This window comes from Prosopis cineraria, unplaced genomic scaffold (assembly GCF_029017545.1).
Source record: "Prosopis cineraria cultivar Desert tree isolate PC_DT_omini unplaced genomic scaffold, ASM2901754v1 PC1, whole genome shotgun sequence".
NCBI classification, from domain to species: domain Eukaryota; kingdom Viridiplantae; phylum Streptophyta; class Magnoliopsida; order Fabales; family Fabaceae; genus Prosopis; species Prosopis cineraria.
The window spans coordinates 34402503-34411658 of NW_026555332.1; the positions used below are offsets into that span (position 1 = coordinate 34402503).

Below are 9156 nucleotides of genomic sequence, written 5' to 3' on the forward strand. Positions count from 1 at the left end.
GATATTTCCATGGATTTCATCACTGGACTGCCAAGAACACCCTCGAGTAAGGATGCTATTTGGGTGATAGTAGACCGACTCACCAAATCGGCTCACTTTTTGGCGATCAAGTTTACCTCTACATTAGAGAAATTTGCTGAGATATACATTAAGGAGATAGTTAGACTTCATGGTATACCCTCTAGAATTGTGTCAGATCGTGACCCAAGGTTCACTTCAAACTTTTGGGGTGCGCTACAGAAAGCTATGGGTACCAGACTGAGTTTTAGCACCGCATACCACCCCAAACAGATGGACAAACAGAGAGGACGATCCAGACTTTGGAGGACATGTTGAGAGCTTGTGCCATTGAACTACCAGGTAGTTGGGATAATCATTTGCCATTAGCTGAATTTGCCTATAATAACAGCTATCATTCTAGTATTGGGATGGCGCCTTATGAGGCCTTGTATGGCAGGAAGTGTAGATCGCCTTTGTGTTGGACAGAATTAAGTGAGAGGAGTATCATTGGTCCAGAAATTATAGAGCAGACCACCCAGAAGATTGCAATGATTAAGCAAAAATTGCTAACAGCTCAGAGTCGACAGAAGAGCTATGCTGATAAGAGAAGACGGCCGTTAGAGTTTGAAGTAGGAGATCATGTATTTTTGAAGGTTTCTCCGGTGACAGGCATTGGTAGATCCATTAAGGCAAAGAAGTTGACACCTAGATTTATGGGCCCGTATGAGATCTTGGAGCGAATTGGACCTGCTGCATATAGAGTTGCATTGCCTCCACAGATTGCAGGTATCCATAATGTATTTCACGTATCACAGTTGAAGAAGTACAACCCGGATCCCTCCCATGTTATTGAACTTGAAGAAGTAGAATTGAGGGAGAATTTGACCTTTAGATCCGAACCGGAGCGAATTGAGGACTTTAAGGACAAACAACTGCGCAATAAGACCATCCGACTCGTGAAGGTGATTTGGAAGGGTGGAGCCCTAGGTGATGCTACTTGGGAAACCGAGGAGAGTATGAGGCGAGATTATCCACATTTATTTGCTTAGGTACATAGTTTCTATGCTTATCTATTAAATTTTGAGGATAAAATTTCTAAAAGGAGGGGAGAATTGTAACATCCTGATTTTTTATATAATAAAGAAATTGTGGAATTTAAGTTTTGAGGAAAAAAAATGATAATAATAGGAATTTATATTATTTGAGGTTATTTAGAAATAATATTATGGTTAGGTATTTAATTATGAATTTAAAAATTTAAATTTAAAATCACATAAGCAATATTTAGTTAAGATATAATACATAAATAATTTTTTTTATGTATGTGTTGAAAAAAAAAGAGAAGGTAGAAGGAACAAAAAAAAAGGGGTGGAAGGTTGTTGTTTCTAAGTCCCACATTGGTTAGATGAGGGAAGAGAAGAGGTGCCTTCATGTATAAAAAGGAGGGGGTGTGTGCATTAGGAAGCATGAGAGGCTAAGATGCAATTTAGAGAAAATTGCAACTTTTGGCCCAAAGGTTTGAATAATTAAATTCAAACCTATAGTTTTTTTAATATAATTTTGGGACTCACAATCCCATTTTTATATTATTTTTCTCTCTTCCTCTCACGTTGCTCGCGTTTTCTCGCAAGGGGGGATTATTTTCTTTTTCTTCAGGTATGTTCTAACTTTCCTGTTTAGATTAGCATTTAAAAATTTATTTAATTACAAAATTAATTTTATAGTTATTTTCTAAATAATATTAGCTTTCTAGTGATATGATTATTTTGTAGGATAGAGTAAATATTTTGATTAGGATTTTTCTATAGGATAGTTAATCTGATGATATGATGGATTAAAAATATAGGTTAAAATTCTTAGGATATAAAAAATATTATAGAATATTTTCTTAAGGTTGAAACTCATGTTTAAGAATTTTTGAGTTAAAATCTAGATCTATATGGTTGAATTTATGTGGAATCTGAGACGTAGGGATAAACCTATGATTATTAAATATTTATTTAAGTATGAATAGGTATTTTTGAGGTTATAGAAAGGTGATTTGAGACTTCAGGATAATTTAAAATTTTTAATTTATTTTTGGATGAATTTTTAGAATATAGAAGGATGAAATTGTGATACTAGAAGTGAATTGAGGATAAAAAAAAATAGTTCATTAGGGTACGAGAATTTTAGAAAAGAATTTGGGAAGTTAAATGAGGCATAAATCTTAAATTAGTGTTAATATGGACTATAGATCTAAGACTTTCTAACTCTTTAAATTAGAGTTATTTATTTTAATGTAAAATTAATATATAGTATTGTGAAATAATTATGTAGATTATATTGACAAAGATAGTGGTGAAAAAGGAGTTGTGAAGGGGAACTTGTTATTCAAGACACAAGGTAACCATTATTAATGTGTTGTGATGGGTGTGTTTGTGAATGGTTATGTGTTGTTTTGTTGTTTGGAAAAATTATGAATTATTGAAAATAAATACTGTTATATACTTCCGTGAAATCATTGCCAAGTGGGTTAAAAATTTATTTTTATTTATCATGATGAGATATTATTGTTCGGATATATTTCTGTTTGGATATTTGAATGATGCATGACTTGTCAGGGTATTTTAATGTATGGTGTTAATGGGAATTTCTGTTCGGTTAATTATTACCACGTGGTAAGCCCTCATTGGACCCAATGAGTGGCGTGTCGCTTGGTCCAACTCACCTTTGACCGGGTGATTTGGCGTCCGAGCATGGCGAAAGGAGGATATAAGGTGCAGTCATGCAAATTAAATACTTGTTCGGTTTGTTTGAAAATATTGTTCGGTTAAATGTTTTGTGTGCCCACTTAGCAATCGCATGATTAGTTACATCCGCATGCATCATTACATATTAATTTTTGATTACTGGGACTTTTAAGTCTCATTCCCCGTGGTTAACATTTTTTACAGGAGCGAGTCCGGCCGAGAAAGCACCAGAGGTGTAACTATAGTGTATGAGACACCATCTTTTACGTTGCCTCTTATTTTGGATTATACAATGTATCTTGTGCCAACTTATGACATATCTTCTTTGTGAAGCATGTAAACTATAATCCTTTTTATTAAAAGTATTTATATAACCAAGAGGATTATATCTGTCCCTCTTGATTCATGACCTGATTTAAATATCATGCCATGAGGATCTTGTCTGTCCCTCATGGTTCTAATTGTTTTTTGAGATATTTTAAGACCTGTGGTATATTGTCTTGGATGTACCATGGTAGAAATTTTTCTACCATGATAAGGGTATGATGAGGGTTCAATGAAAAAAAAATGATTTATTGAATTAATGATTTGCGAAAAATCAGTTTGTAAATTTAAGGGTGTTACATAAACCTCACCATTTAATCAAGTTACTCATATATATACACATTTTCATATCACAATTCACATACATTTCAGTGGAACAAGCTATACAGCATAATATAAGCTTGCATCAATATTATCTAGACTTATCCACATATCCACCACTATGATACACTTGGCATGATGCGTTACCAAATATACAAGCAAGTTCTCAACAACAAAATCACATATTCATATTCACATATACTTATGCATCCTAGTTGGCAACTCAATCATTTATCAACACTATTATACATTCATTACACTCCGGTAGTCATACCACTACTGAAAAGAAGCTAATCCTTCCTTGCTTCCTTTCCCAACCTTCTTGTGCTCTCTTTCAACTATGTACAAAGGTAATAGAGTGAGATATATGTCCCAGTAACTTGGATAAATTTTAAATATCAATTAGTAAATAAAATCATAAACAAGAGATAAAGTAGCATGAATTTCAATAAAGAGCAGTATACATAGATATATACACAATGACTTGCTCATTCATCTACTATACTTATGTACTCTTGGTTCCCCCTAGTAGAGCAAGCTCAATGCTCAAACCGAAACTTCTAACCTTACACGAAACAGGGCCAACCAAACCTCTATCTCAGACCAGGTATCATAAGTATAGGTGGTCTTTTGAGTCCCCACTAATGGAGCATACTCAATGCTTGGACTATAAGAACTTCTTAACCTTACATAGAATGGGGCCATAACTCCTACCATAATCTAGGGTACACTTGTAGATATTCTCCTAGGTCCTTCCAGGCAAAGCAAGCTTTACACTCAAGACTTTCAGGATCTTCTAGCCTTACACAAAGTAAGATCACGACCCCCTACCCTAGTCTAAGGTATACTTGCTAATACAAATGCTCATGCTCCCTTGCATACATAGTAGGCATCACTCACCTATACCCACATACACAATTCTTTTATAATATTACTACTTTATTAGTTCATAAAACAAAATGCACATGATTATATAAAATACTTGTAAATAATTTCACAAACCAATAGATAAAAGGATTACTCTAGTTACATTTTACTCTTATTACCAAAGCTTACCATTTACATTGAACTTCTTAAGTCAGTTCAACTCCCATGAGCAATCCTCAAATGCTCAATCTACATAATGAACACTCCTTACTCAATTTTCAACACTCAGCACAGGCACTAAATGACCCAAGACATTTTGAACCAAATTCCTTAACATATAAAATAATTCAACTTAGGCCTTTTGAATTCATATAATCCATCTTCCATATAATCATTTGCTCTTAGGCCACTCAAATGACCCAAAACATTCTTCTTTCTCATTTGCTTATCAAATTTCCCCCATTTTCAACCTAATAACTTAGGTGACTTTAAGCTCATATCATTAAGGTTCAACCATTAAACTCTAGACTAGTTACAAAACCTTAGTTTCGCACCCGAAACCCTTTTTTAATCCTTTGCTTTAGATTTTAATTCCTTAAAACTTCTTGATTCAATTTCTACCAATCAAACTTAAAGAAATTAAAGTAGAAATGTAGCACAAGCTGTATAAAACTTACTGGCAAGTCACTAGCTGAAGCAAACTTCCAAACCTTAAAAAATTGAAGCCCTAGCAGAGAAACCTTCTTCCAATCCAAAAATCACTAGCTAAGCACGTCAGCTTTAAGCAAAATCTATGCCATGTGCCATGGTGCATGCAACACATGTCACACTAAAATAACTCTTATTACTGCTCACACGTTTCACTCTACCTTGCCATTCGACCGTTCAATCCAATTAACACACCAGCCATATAACACAAAATATTAATCCATTATCCAAAATCATAATTAATCTACTAATTACTAATTTACCCTCAATTACCAACTAATTTTCTTGGATTGAAATGTACAAAGGTAAAACGCTTGACCAATAGTAACTAGAAACCACTTTTTAACACTATACTGCTACAAAATAATCCTACAGAAATGCTTATTTTTGGGCTACAAGCGCTCCCGTAGCTAGCTCTCCTGTATATATGAGAGCACTTTATAAAGCACTCCAGTAAGGGTGGCCAATAGGAGCACTTTTTATAAAAGCACTCTCGAATGGATCAACCTATGAGAGCGCTCCCGTATATACAAACCTATGGGCATATGGGAGTGCTTTTTGTCTGAGCGCTCCTACATGCCTACACATGGGAGCACCTAGATAAAAAGTGCTCCCATATAGCAGTTTACAAGAGTGCTCTATTTTTAAATGCTCTTATATGTTGTTTTTTATTTTTTTATTATTTAAATTTTTTAAAACTTTTTCCAGTATCTTTACAAATAAATTATTCCAATATAAAAAAATCCAAAAAAATATTATTAAATATAAAAAAAATTGTATATACAATAAAAGAACTTGAAAATAAAGCAACTACATTAATTTCCTAACTAACCTAATCTCTAACTAGTCTAACAAATAAAATTATTGGTATTTTTTTAACATTAAAAGCTAACTACCTATTACAAACAACCAATTATATATTTTGATCACTTCTCCATTACATTTTCTATTTTTTCCATGTTAAAATGCAAGGATCTTGCTCCCGTAAAATACTACAATATGAAAATGAAAGCAACATATAAGTAATTAACATTATATTAATTTAATTTTAAAACACTTGGGTTACATTCTCAAGAATAATTAACTCTTGTTGTGTGATTATTTTTCTCACAAACTTCAACACATAGTATCCACAATCCCAAAATTTATATTTGTCTAAGTACCTATAAAACAATAAAAAATATCATCATTATCCAAATTTAATAGAAACAAATTTTAACTTAATTACTAAAACTTTAAGGATGAAATTATATATATATATATATAATATTCTGATTTTGTCATGCCTCAAAAAAATTAAGCATGACCAGCACGGGATATATGCACAAACATACATCCTTTAAGTCTCAATCAAGAGAATTCTAATTTAATATCTTAATTCATTTGAAATAGGATTAAAAATCATAATAACATTTTCCATACAAATAAAAGATTCCTAATTTTTTGTAGAGATTTCAGCAAAACTTCCTCTATAAATAGGACCTCATGAATCTCTACAATAACCATTTATAGATGAATTAATAATACGGAGCTTTTCTCCTTGACAACGGATAGCCAATATAAATTTACAAATCAAAATCACATCTATAGTTAATGTGAAGTATCTAAGTCATAATCTCAAAATGAAGCACACAGTTGAATATATACAGTAAAGGAAAAGGCGTTCTCAAAATAAATATTCACTCAGCTCAATGGCAACCCTTTCAATGATCGGTAAGAGGTTCAACGTTAGTTAATGAATCTGAGGTCAAAACATTTTTTAGTGAATAGCATCCCTAAAAATAGAATTTAAAAGAGTAAAAATAATAAACTCAAATAATTATGTAAAATAATTGAAAAGATGATAATTCAATATAATAAACTTAATAAACTTGTAAGTCTTAACCACAACTATAAAATCAGGGTGAACTGAAATTGCTTTATTCTATTATGCTTGAAGAAACAAATTATTCGCATGTAAATCAAATTAATATACTTGCTAACTGAAATCAGTGAAATTTCAAATACACCAATTAATTAAAACTTTAGAATTTTGAGGACTTAACAAAACAAGTAACAAACATGGACATACAGTCCATGAGGATGAAAAAATCAAATGCGGCTTATGCCATGAAAACAAATGTAGACATATAATCTATAAGGGCAAGTAACCAAATGTAATCGAAGCCACAAAATAAATGTAGACACAATTTATGAGAATAATACTAACCAAATGCAGTCGAAGTTGCAAAAGTAAATGCAGGTACAAGCCCACATAACAAACGTGAGTGCAATGCTCACGAAAGTCAAACTAGTTAGTATAACCATGGCATGCCAAGGGCTAACAGAACTGTCATTAGCAGCAGTGTTATGCTTAAAATCCTCTAAAATCACTTTTCAAACATGCGAGGAGAATAGTCATTTTTAAAAAATAATTTATGTTCTCAATATTGAATTTGCATGAATCATTTCAAATTTCAATTCGAAACTCGTCAAAATAAAATTTCATAAATAACACCTATTCTTGCATTTATTGGGTAACTAAAATTTCCAAAGTTAGTCAACATAATTTCATCAGTCTAAAAATATAAAGGAAAATACATGTACATATCATATTTTAATTATTCCTTGCCAAAACTATATATATATATATATATATTCACAAGATAAAATAACTTAATTAACAAATGCCCAATACTTTAACATAATTAATAATAATAATTATTATTATTATTAAAAATCATCTACATAAAATGTAGTATTTTAATAAAAGAGATTTTATTAGTTGGTTAATTGAGATGCTATTCACTTACTTAATAAATTTTTAAATAAACAACTTATTCCCAACTGGTCCTCTTGCCATAATGCTTGGTCACTAAATCCTAGTCACCAGTAACACCATTTATTGTTTTCTTTTATAAATTTTCACTACCCAAGATGTTCAATATGAAATAACTCATAGAAATAGTACAAATTTTAACTTCAAGCTCTCTCCAAACATTGCATCAAACATTTACATGAATAGCAATTTAATACTTAAACTAGCAATGAAAATATCCTTCCCAAAAATCTCTATTTCTATTTTTCAACTTTTCTTATAAAGAATAATTACCTTCCATAATAATTTAATTATCACATTTATTTTCTATCATATACTAAAATTATTCCAGTCAAGCATTTTACCAAACATGTAAGCATCAAACTTCAAACAAATACCGAGGTCCTTCCTCCACAATTCCCTTTTCAAAAACTTTTTTAAAATTAATATTTAAACTAATCAAGCTTTTCAAAGTCTATCCTTTAGCAAATAAAAATTAGTTTTAACTTCAAAGGAGGGGGAAAAAATCCTTATTCATCTCCATTGACCCAAGACAACTCTATTGAAATTACTTTATGAAAATGTTCTCTTAAACCTTAAATTTCAGTTTGCTCAAATTCTCCTATATACAAAATCACAAACAGCAACAGAGCAAGGAAAGAAAAGAAAAGAAAAAAAAAAATCCAGCCATGGCTACCTAAAAACACACTTGCAGAGATGGCAAGAAGGAGAACACGAAAATCCTCACCTTGCACAGCGATGTCAGAAGAAAGAAGAAGATTTGAAACTCTCTTAAATCAGATCGACAACATCAATGTAAGGGAAGAAGATAGTGGTGATGTGAAGCAGCAAATGATGGAGCTGTGTGTTCAACGGGACTCCTACAACAGTGAACGACAGCAACACAACGCAGGGGAAGAGGAGGTTCTGGCGCACACTCACGGCTGATTGAACGAAGGAGGAGAAAGGAAAGAAGGAAGATGCATTTAGTGGTGCTGGTTAGAACTCAAGCATCGATCAGTGGTGAAGAGAGGAATGAAAAACTTTAATTGGGGTCCATACAAAAGAAGAACACCTTTAGATAATTACAGAGCTCTCTGGAATTTTCTTCTCTCTTCTCACGCTATATCCATTGGCCAGAAGGGGAAAAGTCTAACGGGAAATAGACTAACCCAAATATCACGTTTAAACAAATGAAAGAGGGGTGTTTTGGTAATTTATTAATTATTGCAAAGGGAAAGAAGAGAAACACACGTGCATATGTAATGTCCTTTCACTGTGATAGAAATTACAACGGCACTAGACTTAATAACCAAAATAAATTTCATTAGCCCTCATGTTCTCTTTTTGTGAAAAATAAAATAAATTAAATTAAATATTTAGCATGATAAGGAATTTAATTATTAC

At 32.1% G+C, this 9156-nt stretch overlaps 1 long non-coding RNA gene across 1 annotated transcript; it reads right to left on the bottom strand.

The window, feature by feature from the left end:
- Positions 1–3369: 3369 nt before the first annotated feature.
- Positions 3370–8830, bottom strand: LOC129312156 (uncharacterized). The gene is made up of 2 exons (XR_008593580.1): positions 8498–8830; positions 3370–3715 (listed from the first exon to the last, which is right to left on the bottom strand). It is a non-coding gene; the product is annotated as an uncharacterized LOC129312156 (long non-coding RNA).
- Between the last annotated feature and the right edge of the window lie 326 nt (positions 8831–9156).